This window comes from Sorex fumeus, unplaced genomic scaffold (assembly GCF_029834395.1).
Source record: "Sorex fumeus unplaced genomic scaffold, SorFum_2.1 ptg000169l, whole genome shotgun sequence".
Lineage (NCBI taxonomy): Eukaryota > Metazoa > Chordata > Mammalia > Eulipotyphla > Soricidae > Sorex > Sorex fumeus.
The window spans coordinates 11,813,603-11,834,126 of NW_026606226.1; positions in this window are offsets into that span (position 1 = coordinate 11,813,603).

Genomic DNA, 20,524 nt, shown 5'->3' on the forward strand with positions numbered 1-20,524 from the left:
CTACTGAGAGTCAGATAATTAAGAGATTGGTTTCTGTGCTTCTGAGGCTGTGGCCGTGCCGGAGAGCCGCTCGTGGGGGGCAACTGGTGACCTCGGTAGGGCGTGAAGGACGGGCCGGAATGCCCCCCCGGCCCATGAGGTATTCGTTCGCACCCCCACCCCCCGGCTCAGACCTGCTCTCCACAAGGCTCCCATGCGGCCGCCATCTTTCTTTCCAGAGAGGAGAGGGCGAATGGGGCAACACCCTTTCCCCTCCAGGCAGGCAAGATGGTGCAGCTATTTGCCTATATTATATGGTCTGAGAATGATTCCACAAATATCCAAGTGACCCTTAACTGAGAAAAGGTGGCTGCCCCATGAATCTGATTGAACTTTTAAATCATACCTATTCTGTAAGGATGATATGAATTTTTGTTCTGTTCCTCTGGAGGTCAGACCTGGAAGTGCTTTTCCCTATCCTTTCACTTTTATAGTGCTCAGAGGATCGTGCAGTGCCAGGAATAGAACCTGGGCCTCCCACATGCAAAGCATGCACTCAGCCCATTGAGCTTTCCAGCCCAGCATGGCCCAGGATTCACTCAGCCATATGTATGAGTGCTTAGTCTGTTTGTCAAATCAGAATTGTTTGCCTGGGAGCTGTTACTGTTACCACTGTTGTTACTGTTGTTACTGTTGATGTAGTTATTAGTAGTTATCAAGGTGACCCACAGAGTCAAGTAGCATGAATCAGTTCACATAGCAAAGAACAGACTGTTCTTAAGGACAGGGCACAGGCTTGTGCTTAATGACTTTGTTGAAACTGAAGACCTATCCGGGAGTACTGCAGAGACCGTCCATGGCTCAGGTAGGGAGCACTCACGGAAGAGGAGCTAAAGTTCTATAAATAGATACAGAGGCCAGGTTATGCCCCTTCTGGGGGCTTGGGGAGTTATAGCAGGTATCCCATCGCTATTGTGAATTGGGGGTTTCTCTCTTACTTCCTTCCTCCCAATCTGCAGGTACTGTTGAAGCAGTTGGGGCGGGGGCGATAGAAGCTCTTGCTGTTTGGTGGGTTTTGATTTGCAGGAATGTTTACCATTTTAGTCAGCCAAAGACAAAAATCCTTTTCAATTTCCCCAGTCTCCAATTATTCATGAAAAATATCAAACTGAGAAACAAAGGCTTTTCTTTAGGAAAAAAAAATACGAGTGGGTGTTTTTCAACCTCCAAAACATCAAACAATCTTTCCCATTGAACGGTGACAACTTCAAGAGAAAGAGCTGTGATTCTATCATTTTGCTAAGGAAACCCTTCTTTTTCCTGGTGAGCTCTTGTGTTAATAATTTAAAAGTCAGCAATTTCCAAACCAAATTATTCTTTGCTTACAAGAAATGCCGTCAGGTATTTCTCTGTCAAGATGCTGCCCCAAATCCTGAAGCTAAAACATGACATAAAGAAATTGATATACAAATTATAATAAAGGCAAAAAGAAAGTAACACATTTAGAGAGCAATGCTGTGGATCCTTTATGTAATACTTTTGTGTAGTTATATTGTCCAGGGAATAATAATATAAATCACAAGTTTTGAAAAGATGTATTTGGCCCAAAATTAAAGTGTTATCTGAAGAGGAAAGAAAGAATTTAGTTAGCATAATTAATTCACCTCCTATTGAGTGTTCCAACGAAGATATACACATTTAAAAAAATATAGTAATATGTATACAATAACAGCATCAGTATTTTAGCATTGAGAGCAAGCAGAATAAATATTTGTTTTCCCAGAATTTTAACTCTGGCATTAGTTAGTGTCCATCCACATGAGGAGACAGAAAACTGTCAGTCGTTAAAGAAAAAGAGTGATACAGTGAAAAAAAAACATGTCTACAAGCAGAATGTGGTCAAATCCAATCTGCTACTAGGTGCAAACTTCATTTTTTCATTGACTTTCCTGAAATTAGAGTACAAGCTAGATCAGGACTAGAATACTTCCATCCCATTTTTCACAAAGCAATATTTATCAACAACAACAAATAAAACCTATATATTTAAGGAAATTTTAAAAGAACTATAGATATCATTAATATATAATATAATCGTATGTATGAATATAAAATGTATTTGTATGCACAATATATACATATATGTATATTTATATACAATATCACTTGATCACTTGACATCCCGTTACTCATTGATTTTCTCAAGTGGGCACCAGTAATGTCTCCACTCATCCCTGTCGCGTGCTAGTATAGCCCAATGGCGTCTGCTCGTTCTAGGAACACGAAGAGCCTCAAACTGATCGTTCAGGGTCTTGAAGAAGTCTGGCCATCTCGTGATCTTTTGACATCTCATGGAATCTAGTCGGTAACGACTCTAGTCCAGTGATCATCTCCAAATCGCATTACGTGTCCAGCCCATCTGATTTTCGAGGCCTTGGTAAACGAGACAGCATCCCTGATTCTCGATCGTCGATGGAGGTTGGTACTCTGGATTCTTTCTCTCACTTGAGTGAAGCGTGATACTGCAAGCATAGCTCTTTCAATTTCTTTTTGGGAGACCCAAATAACGTCAAAGAAATAGCTAAGAGGAAGAAGAACCTCCAGCTCTGGGCACATCTCTTCGATTCCACTGTTCTTCCTGCATTAACATATGCCGCAGTGACCTGGGCCCTACGAAAACAGGATGAGAACACTATATAATATATTATCTATAAAAAACTAGGGCCTGGGAGATGGGTAAAGACCTGTGATAGAGCACATGCTTTGCATGTCAGAGGCCCAGGTTAAATCTCCAGTATCTCATTGGTCCCTGAGCACCTCAAAAATAATCCCTGAGCATGGACCCAGGAGTGACCTTTGAGCACCAACTGGTATACCAACAAAGCAAATGAAATAAATCATAAGAAATCACAAAAAATACATAAAGGTCACCCAGGAGTGGCCTTTGAGCACCAACAGGTATACCAACAAAGCAAATGAAATAAATCATAAGAAATCACAAAAAATACATAAAACCAAATTATAATGACCTCAATGCAATGTCTTACATGATGAAACTCTATAAAAACCATCACTGGTTTAAAGATAACAGGCACAGTCTACTCTAGACTCTGCATCCCAACTTGAGGTCTGTAAATAGAAGGATTTTCTCTTTTCTCTTTTGATCTTGTTTTTGGTTGGTCCTCCAGAGGAGTGCTTGGGGAAACCACCAATAACAGTATTGTAAATCACAGACCTTCAATCAATTTAAAAACAATTAAAAGAAAAGACAGTGCTCAAGAGGCCTGATCCCCTCTCTGTAATTCGTGGCCAACGGGGCTGGTGGTTTCCATGTGGGGCCTTGAGGATAGGGTGCTTCTCAAGTCTGTGAATCAGGGGTTTAACCAGGCACCCCAGAAGTGCTCCAGAGTCTCCAGGGCTATACCCAGTGACGCTTAGGAGACTGTTTGCTACTGAGGCTAGAACCAAGGTTAGACACATGCAAGTGTTGCACCTTGTTAATCACCTGTTAGTCCCTCTTGCCCCTAAATGCAACCATTATCACTTCAAATATAAACAAATGATTGTACCAAAAGGAATGTATAGAAACTCAGAGTATTAAACCTGGAAAACGTTACAAGTGTCAGTCAAAACATTCCCTTCCCAGATAAACGCTGACACAGGGCTTGGCGATTTGCAGTAACATATTTGAGATGGAAGGACACATACCTCATTAGTGTGGGCCAGTGAAGGGACCCAAGTGCTGTGGGGTCTAGCAGACTTCCCTGGGCACACAGCCCATCACCTTGCTCCCTTAGGCTCTGCAAAGCAGTATTTGAAAGTAAAACTGGAGAGCAGGCAAAGCCTCTAGGCAGATGATCGGTATGTCCAGCTTGAAGTCAGGAGCTTAAAGAAATTATCATTTGTCCAGGCTGTGGCCATATTTAACTGCCCTCCACATACTTGCCTTCGGGAAGCCCCAGGCTTGCTTCTTCTGTTCTTAACCAGGACACCAAGTAAAATTCAAATAGGCGATAATGTTCCAGTTGCTGGGCTTGAACTCAGACTGCCTGAGTTCTGCTTCCATCTCAATCCACTCACCCCCGGCCCTTGATTTATTCATCTGCAACAGGCAGATCTTCATAGTTCCCAAATCCGAGGTGGCCTTGGATGCTTTGGCACATGAAGTTCTTTCTACGCAAAACAGAGCGAGTCACTGCTTTTACTCTGGGCTGTGCAGAAACCCCAAGACTTGCTTGATGGGAAGCTGGTCAAGGAATTGCGTGTCTAGAAAGAAGTACTGAAGTAGCCTATATCTTTAGACTGAAAGATATTTATCAACAACAACAAGAACAACAAATAAAATCTACATATTTAAGGAAATAGATTTTATTTAATAGGCCGCCCACCTATGAAATGGTCAGACTTCTTCTTCAAGACCCTGAAGAAGAGTGTGTAAGCTGAGTCAGGATGCAGTTATCCCTGACTGGAGAGAATGAAACATCTCTTGGAAGAAGTGAATGCATTGGGAGCCTGAGAGCTCCAGCCTTCTGGCAGGGGCCAATCACTTCTGCCTTAGCCCTCTCCATCACTCTAGTTCCCTAAAGTACTGTCTTTGTAGAGAACAGGTACTACATGCTGGGTGAGTGCATGGAGGATTAAATTAGGAGGAGAGATTCCCAGCTCTCTCAACCCCCCTTTCTCTAGCCACGTCCCCCTTTGAAATTTCTTTCCTTCCCGCAACCCCCATTCTAACGGTTGACCCCCAAATCTCTTTGCCATGACCCTCTTAGAATGTCCTAAGGGTCTATAGGGGCACACTTCTTGAGAAACGATGCTCAAAATCCCAGAGAAACCTCCCTCAGGCCTTCAACTCAATAGCGCCACCTCGCCTGCAATTCGATAACTGCACAGGCCATTTTCTCCTGTGGCCTATGCCAAGGGGTTAGCAGTACAGGATGGAGAGGCTTGGGGAGCTGGAATTTCTCTGTCACCAGTGTGAGAATAGCCACGGTCCTCCACTGGTCTCCAGAAAGCAGACACATAGATCTGCTCGGTTCTCATTTGTCAGGGCATTTCATTCTTTCATTTTTTGCATGTGCTTAAAGCTGTCACAACTTTTCTGAGTCCCAAAGCAGGCAGCTGAGGGCGGTAGCATCCTGGGACACATTGCCCTGGATGATGGCTAGGTCCAAAGAGAGAAATGTTGACACCAGGCTCCAGGTTTTCAGGGATCACAAAAAATGGTCATTGGAGGACACTTAAAAAAAACTCCAAAGGGCTGCTCTTTTATTGTGGAGAAGATGAGGAAGGCCATCCTCGCTCCCACTTGTGATGGACACTCAGCACGGCATGAAAAGGTAGTTGGGACCCTGTGGCCCAAACTTTCCTCTTCCTCCATTTCTTTCTTCACTCTTGTCCTCTTTCCTGTTGGCCTTTAGACCTCTAGTGGCTCTCTGAGTCTCCTGAGAGTTTTCAGGGACAGGGAAAAGATGCATTGAAATCAAATCTCCTCTGTCCCAGCCTCATAGGTCCCTGTGCCTCAGAGCTGAAGTAGCAAGTGACCCTGACTCCTCAACCGCTCCTCAGAGATATGGCCTGATCATGCAGCGAGAGACTATTCTGACCGAGCCAACAGCTCCTCCAGCTAATGCTAGAAGGCTCTGCCCCACCAATGACAGAGAGATACGTCTGCTTTAGAGTGGACAGAGCGGGACAGGATTTCATGTAGAAGCTGCTCAGTGGCTTGCTTTTGCTGTGGGAATGGTGCTTTTTCACTTGTATCTACCCCAGAAGAAGCTAAAATTGACTTTGCTCAACTTCATAGCACCTCAGAAGCTCAGAGCTCCCTCCAGTTGAGATTATTGTAGTTCTAGGGTTGAGCAGAGATGCAATTCCAGGAATACGCAGTGGCACTCTGCTGGCTCTAAACCTTTGTCCCTCTGCAGACTAGTTTAAATAGAAAAGTGCCTACATAGATCACTAAGGCAGAAATAAAAAGCATTATCTCTAATAAGAATGGTAAACCATCGCCATGGTTAATGGTCTTACTCTAGGATCCGACAGCCTGGGTGTTAAGCAACACTAATTTTCACGCACCACCTTGAGACTTGCCTGGCCCAGAAACAGTTCTCGGGATGGGCTAGTGAAGTTCCAATAGTCAGTGACTTTAGCCGTGAAAGAGCTGTCACTCATAGCACACAGCCTTTCATTCTGAGTGGTAGGTTTTCTCTGGGAATCATGGTCACGGTCACTGTCACTGTCCTTTCATTGTTCATCGATTTTCTCGAGCGGGTCCAGTAACATTGTGAGACTTGTTACTGTGTTTGGCATATCGAATACGTCACGGGGGGGCGGGGGGGGGGCTTGCCAGGCTTTGCCGTGCGGGGGAGATACTCTCGGTAGCTTGCTGGGCTCTCCGAGAGGGGAGGAGGAATCAAACTCGCGGCAGCCATGTCGGCCATGTGCAAGGCAAATGCCCTACCCACTGTGCTATCGCTCCAGCCCTGGGAATCAAGGTCAATAAAAGGAAATCTGTGTATTTCAACAGCAAAATTGTTTTTGAGACTTTGCATTCTTTTTGCCACCTCTTGCAAGTCCCAGGAGTTTATTGGAGGTGTCTGTCTGCTTAGTAAAAAGCCTTGGCTCCATCTTCGGCTGCCTTTCTGGACACCCCTACCTCCCCCCACCCAACCTGAACCCCACTTTTGCATTTCCCAATGCAAGTCTTTCCTGTTCCACCATATGCCGATGGGAAAACACATGTCTTTGTCATCTTCTACTCAACACCCACATCCCCCCAACGCATTCACATCTGCGCCTCACTCTGAAAAGAAGTGATTTGTTTCTGTTCAACTTGCTGACCTGAAGATTCAAGCTGTTAATTTTTATGAAATGCAGTAACGAACATAGCCTCATACCCTCCCCCCTCAGCCCCAGCCCAGCCCAGATGTTTCCCTCCGAAGCAGCTGATGGCTGTTTTTAGCCACTGCGTGTCTGCTTCTCCACAGCCTGCCTGCTTTTCTCCAGCTCCTCTCGAACAAGGGCGGCGAACTCAAATCCAATAATCACTGGGCCTTGTTATTATGGCTGCGCTCCTTGAAGGATAATAGAAGCCCCTCTAGGATGATCAGGACTTGAAAAGAGGAATCAATTTTCTAATTTGTCTTGCTGAAAATAGATGCCAGAGCTCCAGAAAGAAGAGCAGCTTGGGAAACAAGCTTTGCGTGTTTGGGCTTTGTGACTCCCATGGTACTCACAGTGGTAGACTGTGATAATGGAAGGATGGAAAACAACAGAGTTGAGACGGCAGGGTGAGGGAAAGGACAGACTTGGGCGTGGAAGAGTTGGGGATCTGAGTCCTGGAATGATTACTTAACAGCCATGCAAGGTTAGATGGTTTTCCTTTCTTTCATATTCTCATCATCAAAATAGGGAGCATTTGGATGTCTGAAAGTTCAGAAGCAGTGATATTATAAACCATAGTGCCTAAATAAACATTTTAAGTGGGTGACTATAGTACATATTTATCTATGATTTGTTCCGTTGTGATAGAAATTTCTATTAGGCTGGTTTGTGTAGTAAAATTGTATTGGTTTCCCATCCAATTACTAATCCTGCCTTAAGTACTGGGAGAGAAAGCAGTTGGGATAGAGAAGGGACCACTAAGTCAATGATAGTTGGAGGGATCACTTGGGATGTGTGTTGAAAGTTGACACAGGACCAAACATGATGGCCTCATAGTATCTGTATTGGAAACCATAATACCGAAAAGGAGAGATAGAGATAGAGATAAAGAGAGAGAGAGAGAGAGAGAGAGAGAGAGAGAGAGAGAGAGAGAGAGAGAAGAGAGAGAGAGAGTAAAAAGAAAAGTGCTGCCATAGAGACTGTGTGGTAGGAAGGATACTGGGGACATTGATGGTAGAAAAGTTACACTGGTGAAGGGATGATGGGTGTTTGATCACTGAATGACTGAAACTCAATCATGAAAGCTTTGTAGCTGTATCTCGTGGTGATTCAATATAAAACAAAAGTACAGGTTTGTGAATGTGGAAGAACAGAAGTGGGAGAGTGATCATGATCAGTTTGATTTAGTGGTTCAGTGATGTTTTCAAGAATCTAATTCTAAGAGGCCAAAGAGGTAGTACAGCCAGTAAGGAGGCTTGCCCTGAACTTCACCAATTGGATTAAATCCCTGACACCATATATGATCCCTTGAGCTCAGTGCCAGAAGTAAGCCCTGAGTACAGCCAGGTATATCCCCCTTCTCCCGAAAAAGAATTATATTCTATCAAATTCTATTTGTTTTCTCTAATATTTTCCACTGGGAACATAGATTCCAAGATTGTCTGCCTTTACAGTATCAAAATGACAGCAGTGGTATAGGGGTTCACCCTCCCATAATTTATCTTCCAGCATAGAGACAGTGCTTCCGTCCAGCTTAATCACCTGACAACATCAAAATTGAAAGTTCTGGTTGTAATAGTGACCCTGGACTCACTCCTGAGTACACTGCGGTCTTGGCATTGTTGTATGTAACACAAGCACACAAAAGTCCAGGTGCTTATGATGTAAAAGTTGTTTTATTTAGCAGCCTAAGAAGGTACTACAGGGATTCTGATGTCCTTGTCTGATCCTCAATGATCCTGTCACTTGATGCCAGGGGGTTTGTGTATCTCGATATCCACAGTTGGATGGCCCGAGCTATATAGTCTGTTCGTCCCCCAGAGCCAAGGCTGCTGCTCTTTGTCCCTTTGTCTTTCCTTTGTTCTTCGACCAACTGTATGAGAACTGCTGCTCTGCTGTACTCTAGGGTACAGGTGAGGGTCAAGGAGGAAGTTACCTTCCCTGTGTAAGTACAAATAGGTATTTGCTGTCTCCACCCCTGGCCATTTCCATTTCTGTTTGGCAAAATGTAAGTGGGTTAATTGTATTCACTGTATCACTGTATCACTGCCATCCCGTTGATCATCCATTTCCTCGAGCAGGCACCAGTAATGTCTCCTTCGTCCTAGCCCTGATATTTTAGAAAGTGCCATATTCAAGGCTCTTTCATAGTCAGGGGAATGAGACCCATGATTGTTACTGGGTTTTGACATATTGAATATGCCAGGCTCTGCCGTGCAGGCAGGATACTCTCGGTAGCCTTCCGGGTTCTCCAAGAGTAAGAACTAGATAATAAGAGATTGTGCGGCCACAAATGCAGCCGTGCCCTTACAGAAGCCGGGTTTTATAGTCTCTGGGTCTTGGCTATTGATGGGATAACATAGCGCCGGCACCAGGGGCAGTTGGTAGGTGTAATGCCTACCTACTGGAAGATGGGGGAACTGGGTGGAGGAGGCCCAGTCCCAATCCGAGCAGGCTTGGAGACCTCAGCACCAGGTCCTTCATGCCTGGGTTCCTCTGTCCTCTGCAGGTTCCTTCATGCATGAAGCTCATCCAAACATGTGAAGAATGGTCTTAAGCATGGCTGTGGCTGGTTCCAGAGGTCTTTGGCTGCCGGGGCTCTGCTTGGGGCGGGGAGGGAAACTCAACCCCCCCCCCCAAGGGGCCCTGGTGAGGACAGCCAGGTGTGGGGGCAGGAGACTCTGTGCTGTTCTCTTCTGGGAGCTGGGTTTTATAGTCTCTGGGTCTTGGCCATTGATGGGATAACACAGCACCAGGGGCAGTTGGTGGGTATAACACCTACCTTCTGGAAGATGGGGGATCTGGGTGGAGGAAGCCCAGTCCTGATCTGAGCAGGCTTGTATTCACTAGATTACAGATAACCCTCGGAGAGCCCGGCAAGCTACCGAGAGTATTCGATATGCCAGACACAGTAACAACAAAGTCTCCAATGGAGACGTTACTGGGCCCGCTCGAGCAAATCGACAAACAACGGGAGGGCCTTTACCTTTACCTTTACCTTACAGATAACCCTGCTTAACTCCTCCACAACCACCATAATGGGGGAGGGGGGCCTAGACTGTGAGTTTTGTGTTGCTATGTGTTCCCCTTCAAGACTGGCAGATGTCTGCATCAGTCATAAAACTAAGCTGACAATGTCCAAGTCTTAACACCTCAGAAACAGATTACTCTTGTGAGTCGCTGTTTCCTGGGGATCAAGCCCGCTCATCGATTTGTCCCCCTCCATCTCACTATTGCCAGGATCCTCCTGTATCCTTGATCCAGCAGATTGAAGGAGTTAGACAAAGACAGGAGAGACTTCAGACAAGGAGCCCTCTCATTTCCACTCACTGGCCACTTGCAACCTGAAATGAAAGAGACTAATTCAATGAAAATTCAGGTCACTGTCACTGTCCTGTCCTCCCGTTGTTCATTGATTTGCTCGAGTGGGTCCAGTAATATCTCCACTGTGACACTTGTTACAGTGTTTGGCATATCAAATATGTCACAGGTAGCTTGCCAGGCTTTGGCATGTGGGCAAGATACTCTCGGTAGCTGGCCAGGCTCTCCGAGAGGGTGGAGGAATCAAACTCGGGTCAGCCATGTTGGCTGCGTGCAAGGCAAACACCCTACCTGCTGTGCTATTGTGAATATTGGTGAACACTGATCATTTTTTTAAACCTTTCTTTGAAAATCCCTCTCCCTTTTCTGACATACAGGGAGTACACACACCCTGTCCTTGGGAGCTGTAACCTAAAATGCCAACGGTTTTCTGCTTCCATCACATGTGGACTATTCCCTCCATGTTAGACTTTCCCTGGGGGCCAGGGGCTGCAGGGTGAAAAGGCTGAATTGTCCATTTCTCCCTACAGGGTCTTCAATATGCTGTGGCATGGGACAGAATCATCATGCTGAATCCTCCCAGGCAGAGGAGGGGAGACTGGGGAATGTTGTAGGTCCTATTTAAGGGGAGTCAGAAATCAGGCCGACCCAGACACACGGAGTCAGTCCTCATGTACAGGCAGCAGGAAGTGCCTAGATTGCTTTCTGCAGTCTTCCCTGCCGAGATTTCCCTGCCCTGTCGTTGTCCCCTACACCCAACCCACCCCACTCCACTCTCCTTTGGCCTTCTCAATCTCTTCTGCCTGCTGGAACTTTACAAGTGCAACCCCTTTGAAGATTCCAAAACTTTCAATGCCTTTAGTCATGAACAACTTGGGGATCAAATGTTTTGTTTCTTTATATATAGCTGTGAGGGGCCTCCGAGTAGGTGCTCAGGAGACCCCAGAGCCCTCCCAGTGGTCACGAGTCTGGAGATTCAATGAGCAGACCTCAGAATACAGTGATGTATAGGTCCTGAGGTGCCAGAGGTGACCCAGGAGTCTCAGAGCTGCACCCAGTAATTGTCAAAGCATCATGTGGTACAGGGGATCCCACTAGGGTCCGTTGCATTCAAGGCACATGCTGAACTCCTCCTTATACTATCTCTATGCCCCTCCAGTGTTATTTTCAAGACCAAAACCTCTTTGGTCCACACTCTTTAATTTTGCTTTCATAATGCCATTTCTCAAAAACTACTAGGCCTCCAATCTATTTGCTTGGCCTCAATTCCATGGTCTGTCACTATAAGGTTCCCCTTTGCAGAGACAGTGCACGAACCCAACAGGCTTGGTTTTCTTAAATGTGCATTTCTCTATCTTCACTGGAGTTGCTACTCCTGCAGAACTACCTAGCGCAGTGGCTGAGACCCTGCACTCAGTCTGACCTTGGCCATGGATCTCATTTGATGCCACTGAGAAATTGTGCCAGGAGAAACTAATGAACTGAGAGGTTTCACCTTGCCTTGGTTTCTCGTTTTTTGTTGTTCTTGTTATTGGTGGGTGGGTTGGTGGAGAAGCTCCAGAGTTCTTCAAGAGTCCAGGGGTCATGCCCAGTGACACCTGGCCCCTGAGATAGATGGTTTAACATCAGGGAAAGCAGTGTGTTACTGTTCAGGAGGAAATCTCAGATGACCACAACTAAGGCACAAAGTAATGGTCCAGATTTTTATCGAAAATTAAGAAGCTATAAAACTTTGAAATAATAGCTTGGGATAAAGAGATGACTCAGAGCCAAGTGCTCATGTTATATCGTAGATACACAGTGGTAGGGCATTTGCTCAGTCGGGCGGCCTTGCCCGCAGCCGCCCAACTGAGCCGGGTTTGATTCCTCCGCCCCTCTTGGAGAGCCTGGCAAGCTACCGAGAGTATCCCGCCTGCATGGCAAAGCCTGGCAAGCTACCCATGACGTATTCAATATGCCAAACACAGTAACAACAAGTGTCACGATGGAGACATTACTGGCCTGCTCGAGCAAATCGGTGAATAACGGAAGGACCATGACCGTGACTCCAGTTCAAATCCCAAGCACCACATCTGGTCTCCTGAGTACATCCTGGGGTCTGACCTGAGCCCAGCCCCAGGAATAACCGCTGAGTACTGTGGGTATATACTCCTCTTCTTTCCAAAGAAGTAAAATCAAATCATAATCTCATGAGAGAAAATTTTAATTTAATGTAGGCTTGAACTAGAAATGATGAAATATCATAATAAAACTAAATCCATTATGTTTTCCTGGATTTAATGGATCTTGGGCTAAAAAGGGCATTAAATTAGAGGGACATTTGGTAAAATTTTAGTTAAATCAGATAGTGCTTTATCAATATTTATTTTCTCATGACTATCAAGAGTTGTAAAGAAATATGGTCATCTTAAGGAAATACACATATTTCAAGTTCATAGGTCACTTGAGCTGCAGGTTATTTTTGCACATTTCAGAATATAGCATATATAATAAATATAAAATATGCATTTATGATGCAAGCATATACTTTTATATGTATGTATGTAAATTCTCATACATATGTAAAAAAGTATATGAGAAAAATATCTAGAGACAGAAAGTTAAATAGGAATTTTGTTTATGTGGACTGGGACACAGCATTTAGGATGCGTGTCTGACTCTAACCTGACCCAGTTGAACCCCTGGCACCATTTGTTCCCCTGACCATCACTGGGTCCACCCCTGGAATCCCTGAGCAGCACTGGGTGTAGCTTTGGAGGCCCTGAGCTCTGCCAGGGTGAGCCAGTACCCCCTGCCCTGCAGGACTCCAGCAGCAGTGCTCCATAGGGCACTTGCAACATCCTGGGTGGCAGAGAATCACCAGTGGAGTCTTCAGATCTCCTGAAAGCAATGCTGAGAGCCACATCCCCATATAACTTTGTTTTTACAACACATATGTAAGTGAGAATTAATTTCAAAACAAAGGGAAAAGGGGAAAATGAAATGGAGAAAACCTTGTAAGTAAGAAATAGTGCTGTGATATATCACTGAGCCCCTCGAAAGTATCTGATCCGAGCTCTGAAGAAATACTTTCGTTCCTTCCAAGATCATAAATAAAACCAGCTAATTCTCAGATCCCGAGTTTCACTTGCCCATCTGGTCGAAATCCTGTAAACACACACACACACACACACACACATACACACACACACACACACACATCTGCTCTAAAACGCACACTCACACATATTCACACACACAAACACGTGCTAGGCCCCACACAAATATTTTCTTTTGCAAGAGTAACTGGAGCATCAGTATGGGAGGCAGGATGCTGTTTGACAATATAAACCTAGAACTGATCAATCTGCTTCTGCAAAAAGCATATTTAAACACACAATAGTGCTTGTCACAGATAGATAACCCTCTTTTTAGAGTTTAACCTTCACAGTTTGCAAAGAAAAGGCAGCCAACAAGCTAGTAACACTCTTATTAATTTGGGAGTCAGACCAAATAATGCTAATGGTTTCAAAAGTACCCCAAGCAAACCTTCCCATTCTTAACAAGGCTGAGAGACCCACTTGTAAATGAATTGTATTGACCTGCAATTTGGGTAATTTTCAATGTAGACTGTCCATAACCCAAAAGAAACAAACAGGAACAAATGGAAGTTGAAAACCTTGCATCACGGAATCCTACATCCCATAAATTAACTGTGATTTTACTAGTTTACTTTGCATACCCCACCTCATTTTTCTCGTCTGTAAAATGATTATATTATACCCACCAAAGATAAAGTTGAGGGGTGATATAAAATAGTATAGGCATTGAAGGTGCTTGCTTTGCATGTTACCAACACTGATTCAATCCCTGGCAAGACATATGATCTTCCAAGCACTGCCAGGTGTGTGGCCCCCCAAATATATATTTATACTAGTTTAGGGATGTAGCTCAGTTATAGACATATGCCTTGTCTGTATGAGGCCGAGGGTTTGATCCCTGCATGGAAAAAAATAAAAGTAGATTTATGGAATGGTATGAATTATGTATAAATGTTTCTTCAAACCTTAACTTCTATCTATATGCATATTGACTTTTATAGATTCTTAAACGCATAGCGTTGCTTTTATTTAGAAGCCGTCTTCAGAATTTATTTAAACTAAAATATTCATTTTTTCCTTCATTCCATATAATATTTAGAAAATGTATATAGGGCATATTTGGTCTGGCATTAGAGTTTTAAGTGAGATTTTGGTGTGCATGTGTACTTTGTATTTTTCCATCTCTTTATAGAAAATCTTCTCTTTCAAAAGAGTAAAGCCAAACCTGTATGCATTGTTTCCAATATTGACTCCTCAATATTTATATTTACATCCAGGCGCATTGGTTGAACAGTTGCTTTTACTACCTGGATTAGTCTCCTACTGCTGCAGTGGAAAATTGCAATAAACTTAGTGGGTTAAGTGGTACAAATGTCCTGTCTTGTAGTTCCAGGGATTCGAGGTCTCACCCAGCGAGAAATCAAGATGCAGACACAGCAGCATTGCTGCTGGGAGCTCCAAGAGAGTTTTTTGCCTTGCCAGTTTTAACTACCCGTTCCCATCCTCTGATGTGTGATCTCTTCCCCAGTTAAGCGGCAGCAGTGGAAGTCTGAGTATATGGCATCTTTCAGAGGGCCTTTCTCCCTCTTTCTCTTCAAACAACCTTTGCTATTTTAGCAGATACACCGAGATCATTTCTATCTCAAAATCCTTAAGAGGGTCCTATCTGCAGAATCACTTTGTTTTTTGTTTTTGTTTTTGTTTTGCTTTTTGGGTCACACCCAGCCATGCACAGGGGTTATTCCTGGCTCATGCACTCAGGAATTACTGCTGGCGGTTCTCGGGGGACCATATGGGATGCTGGGAATCGAACCCGGGTCAGCTGCGTGCAAGGCAAACACCCTACCCGCTGTGCTATAGCTCCAACCCCTGCAGAATCACTTTGGCCATGTCAGTGGAGACTTCTGTGGGATGCATGGACTACTCAGGGTCTGCCTCCCACTCAAGTTATCAGTGCATTTGTAAGATCCCACAATAAAGGTATCTGAGATTATTTCCAGGTAATTCAATGAGATCAGTACATCATCACTCTTAGTCAAGTGGGAAAGACTGAAGTTGGGAGAGATTGCATTGCAAGAGTTAAGAGGAAGAAAAGTGCATCTTCAGTTCTTTTTTTTCTTAATTTTTATTAGTGAAACACCATGAGGTACAGTTGTAGACTTACAAATTTTTGTGCTTGGGTTTCAGTTATACAATGATCGAGTGCCCATCCCTCCACCAGTGCCCATTCTCCACCACCACTGATCCCAGTATCCCTCCCACCACCACCCCCACCCCCTATCCCATCCTGCCTCTGTGGCAGGGCATTCCCTTTTGTTCTCTCTATCCTTTTGGGTGCTGTGGTTTGCCAAAGAGGCATCGAGTGGAAGTCTTGTTCAGTCTATAGTCTTGATGGTCCTATCTAACAATGCCACCCCAATAGTTTCATACCTGCCCACATTTTCTGCTAGACATCTCATGTGGGCATGGGTTTCACAAGAGACCCTGTTCTCCCTATTTTCCAGGGATTTGACATCCTAGAAAAATCCCAGTGCTCCAGTGGAACTTTGTCTTTGGTGATATGTGTCTGTTATGGGTGGGCAAAGACAACGCTGCAATCCTGTTTTTCGGTGACTTTTATTTCTCTGCATTTAATGCTGCCACAAACTCTTTAAACATATTTGAATTTGTTGTGTCTCTATTTATTGTTTTCACACCTTCAGGTACTTTTGAGAGACTGTAATTTCAAAATTCTGGGAGAAAAAAATAATGCATTGCACAGAAGCTTTCCTCAGGAAAGAAACTGGTGAGGTCACATACTATTGCCTCCTCCTACCTGGAGGCAGAATTGCCCGAAACCTCCAATAAGTTTGATAAGTTTTGTATCATCTGTCAAGTACACAATGTCTAAGAAGAAAAAAAATATCAAGTAAATGTAGTAGATTACTTTAGCAGAAAATAAAACATAAGGAGGAGAAATCTCACTTGAAAAGTAAACATATTATTATCTAGAGTCTAATCACTCACAAAACATTAGAGTCTAGAGTCTAAAGGTAAAGGTAAAGGTAAAGGCCCTCCTGTTGTTCGTCGATTTGCTCGAGCGGGCCCAGTAACGTCTCCATTGGAGACTTTGTTGTTACTGTGTCTGGCATATCGAATACTCTCGGTAGCTTGCCGGGCTCTCCGAGAGGGGCGGAGGAATCGAACTCGGGGCGGCCATGTTGGCCGCTTGTAAGGCGAACGCCCTACTCAAAAACATCTATGGCCATACACAGTAGAGATGCACCAAAGTGGAATAATGAGGCACAGTGTATTTTAGTCGGGGTTCTATGTGACTTGGTGTTACACCCTAGTGAGATCAAACACTTGCTAGGAACAAAACACTGTACCATCTCTTCTCTGTCAATATGATGTTCTTTGTAAGGATTCTCACCAGTGTGGAATAGCTACCCCATGATCTCTTGCATTTGGTATAAGCGATACGCCATCTGATGACCCATGTTTAAGTCACCTCTGGCTTTAGTTGAGTGGGTGACACCATTTGTTTATGTACATGTTCATTCAGGAGACTTTCTTATGATCCACTCTCTATCAAGTACTGGGGTAGACAAAGGGGAAAATTATAAAGTCACAATCTTCCATTTTCATGGGAGTTTGCTCCACTCTTTCGCCACGAAGCACATTTTACTTGGAAACCTAAATACATACATCCTTATAATGGAAACAGAACTTCAACTGATTCCCAAAGAGTACTTTCTCCTTTTCTCATCTCTTCCTGTTCGTTTTGTATCTCTATGCTTCTCTCTTATTTAAAATGCATGCTCATCAGCAGACACTGAATGGATTTTTCTACCCAATAGTGGGAAGTGACCTGGATTTTGCAAAGTACAGCTCAGCAGCACACTAGTCGAAGCAAAGCACCAGTGTGACCATCTTAAAGCAGCTCATTATAGCTCAGAATTTCCTTCTCTTCCCTCTCCGGATATATGGCCTTAGAAAATGACTGTTAGCAAGATCAAATAATTCATGCACATAGGAAACAATATTCTAGGCCTCATTCTAAGTGCAGGGAGCTTTCTCTTTTAGAAAGTTGAGGAAAAATGTAGACCCTCACACATTGAAAAATTAATATAAATTGACATAAATATTTCACATTGTAATGTTTTAAATCATACCAAAGAATACAGTTTTGTAATGTTACTTTAAATCTTTTCTGTATCCATTGAACTTAGTACAATAGTGATTTTAGTCTCATGATCTGATATAAATACATAAACAAATCCAACATAATTTTTCTTTTTTACCTTCTTTCATAATCAAACCTTAGCTCCTTTCTTTTCATTCTTAAAATAGTATTTTCGATCATCCTCCTAAAGATTTTTACCCCAAAGTATTTTATACTAGAAATATTTTATTTAGCCACTGTTCTGCAAATGATGCCCAACATATTTGCAAATAAATTAATTTTGTATCAAAATTAATTTATTTGCAATATGTATATGCATGGGCTGGAGCGATAGCACAGCGGTAGGGTGTTTGCCTTGCACGTGGCCAACATGGCCGACCCGAGTTCGATTCCTCCGCCCCTCTCGGAGAGCCCGGCAAGCTACAGAGAGTATCTTGCCGGCACGGAAGAGCCTGGCAAGCTACCCGTGACATACTCGATATGCCAAACACAGTAACAACAAATCTCATGATGGAGACGTTACTGGGCCCACTCGAGCAAATCGATGAATAACGGGAGGACAGTGACCGGACCGTGATGTATATGCATCTAATTTTACTGTGTGCTACATAGCACAGAGAAATAAGCAGTTTAATGTCAAAGGGGGAGAAAGTAAGGCTGTCAGAGGAAGTGATGTTTAATTCCTAAATAATAGCCAAGAAACCAACATGTATAAATTCACAACATAGAAGTGCAAAATTAATGAAAAATAGTGAGACTAGAGCCAGATTGCAAAGGGACTCTTGGTTGAACTTACGTTGGGCATCATTTGCAGAACAGTGGCTCAAATCTAGAATTTTGTAAATAGGGTAACAAGATCAAATTTTCTGCTGTGATGTAAACTTAGGAGCTTTCAACCTGGAGCTAGCCAGTGCCTGGGAGCTAAAGAGTGTTACTGAGACATGAGAATCAATATCAATGCTTAAGAAAAAAAAAAAGCTATTTTACAGATAACAGACTCCTGTTTGTTTTTTCCCCCGAAGAACATATGAGGATTCTGTGTGGTACAAAATTGATTTGGAAGATTTCCAATATGTATTTGGCAAGAAGTCATGAAAGGGACTCTCTCTCTCTCTCTCTCTCTCTCTCTCTCATATTTCCTCGGTCAACAGATTTAGCATGAAGCCATAGTTCAAATCTTTTCTTCCTGTGCAAAGTGAGATCATTTTTACATAAACAAGAAGTGTCTGATTATTCATGAAATAGAAAAACAGAATAAGCTGCCATAGGTTGGGAAAAGGACATTCAGCAGCTTTCAAAGTTATGAATACAAATGCAAGAAGACTGTTTCCAGAGTCCCTTACTTTAGCCAGTCCCAAAGTTTAAGACACTGGATTTATATACAGGCTAAATTTAGAAACTGATTATTCATTTTTTAAAGGAGTCAGTAGGACACAAGTCAATAGAAAAGTCTCTAGCATATTTAAAATAGAATTTAGTTTGCATGCAACTTTTGGGAAACTTTCCTCTTGGAACAAACAAGGTCAACGTAGGAGGCAGTATAGTTCTCTCTTCAATCACCATGCTATCAGAGATGGAACACAGCACTGCTTTTGAGGTTCAAGGTTGGTTCCATGGTTCTTGATTATCAATAATGCCAAATCACCTTTTTGTTTTATTTTTATTTTACTTTGGGGAGCACTCCGAGTGGTTCTCAGGGCTTACTCTTTTTTTTTTTTTTTTTTTTTGCTTTTTTGGGTTACACCTGGCAATGCACAGGGGTTAATCCTGGTTCATGCACTCAGGTATTACTCCTGGAGGTTCTCAGGGGACCTATAGGATGCTGGGAATCAAACCTGGATGGGCCGTGTGCAAGGCAAATACCCTACCCGCTGTGCTATCACTCCCACCCCAGAGGGCTTACTCTTAACTCTGTGCTGAAGAGATCATTTCTGCAATTGCTCAGGGAATTATCTGTGGTGTCAAGGATGGAACTGGGCTCAGATGCAGGCATGGCAGGCACCTCAAACCTCTGTACTAGCTCTGCACCCCAAGTCATCTTGCTTACAACAAAGCAAAATACATATTCTAAAATGCATCGGTTGCCCATTTCAGCTTTGCAATATTGTGCTGTAATGTTACTGCCAGGGTGCAGGGATTTTCTCTTGACCCAAGAATATGTGACCTTGATCTGAATCTAGACAGGAAAACTCTGCCCAAGAGTATATCAGTTCTGGAAGATGTTTTATCAAACCATTAGATCATAATTTCTAAATTAGTTGAATATGAGTTTCACAATGCAGTAAAAATAGTCACTAAAAGCAAAAAACAGAGCAGTAACTAAATGGATATATTATTGTGAATGTATTAGGTCTTTTTTAATTCCAAGTGACCAAAAAACAATAGAACTTGTCTTAATTTAAAAAATTTTTCTTCAATGCAATTAAATTAAGTGCCAGAATAGTTGTAGTCAGAGGTTAAAAAAAAAACTTTAAGTTACTGAGAATCTTGCTTTTGTTTCTTTCCATCTTTAGACTTTGATTTCTCATAGACTTCATTTGGGGGCAGTTCCATAAAAATGAGGACAAAAAAATCCAGCAGCACATGAGATAGTTTTACCATTTGCTCTAACCAGAGTGCTGATGTGAAGCCTTCTGGTGTCACTGGGGTACAGCACTTTCCCAAAGAAACATTCCTTTGTCCACGGCAATCCTTAATCCAGGAGAGCATCTCACCTATTTCAAAGGGTGAAAAAGATCATCCATTTCTTTGCAACATTTAGAAGACTCACTAGTTCTACTAAGAACTCATGCTGCAATTGGAAGTTATTCAGGATCTTCCAAAACTGCTCCAAATATTTCTACTCTCTTGCTATCTAAAATCTTTCTGCTTTCTTCTCTCTACTTTAGACTTATTTCCACTGCTGGAAAGGAGGCCCACAACTCCTGTCCATCACTTCCATTACTGGCTTTGTGGGATGGCATGAGTATCCTGAATGGCTCATAAACATTTTATTAAAAAAATCATAATAATATCATTTATTGAAATGTTTGTAAAACTTCTAGATCAACGTATGGCCTCAAGTAAGTTCTTGAGCTCATTCTTTTAGAGATGA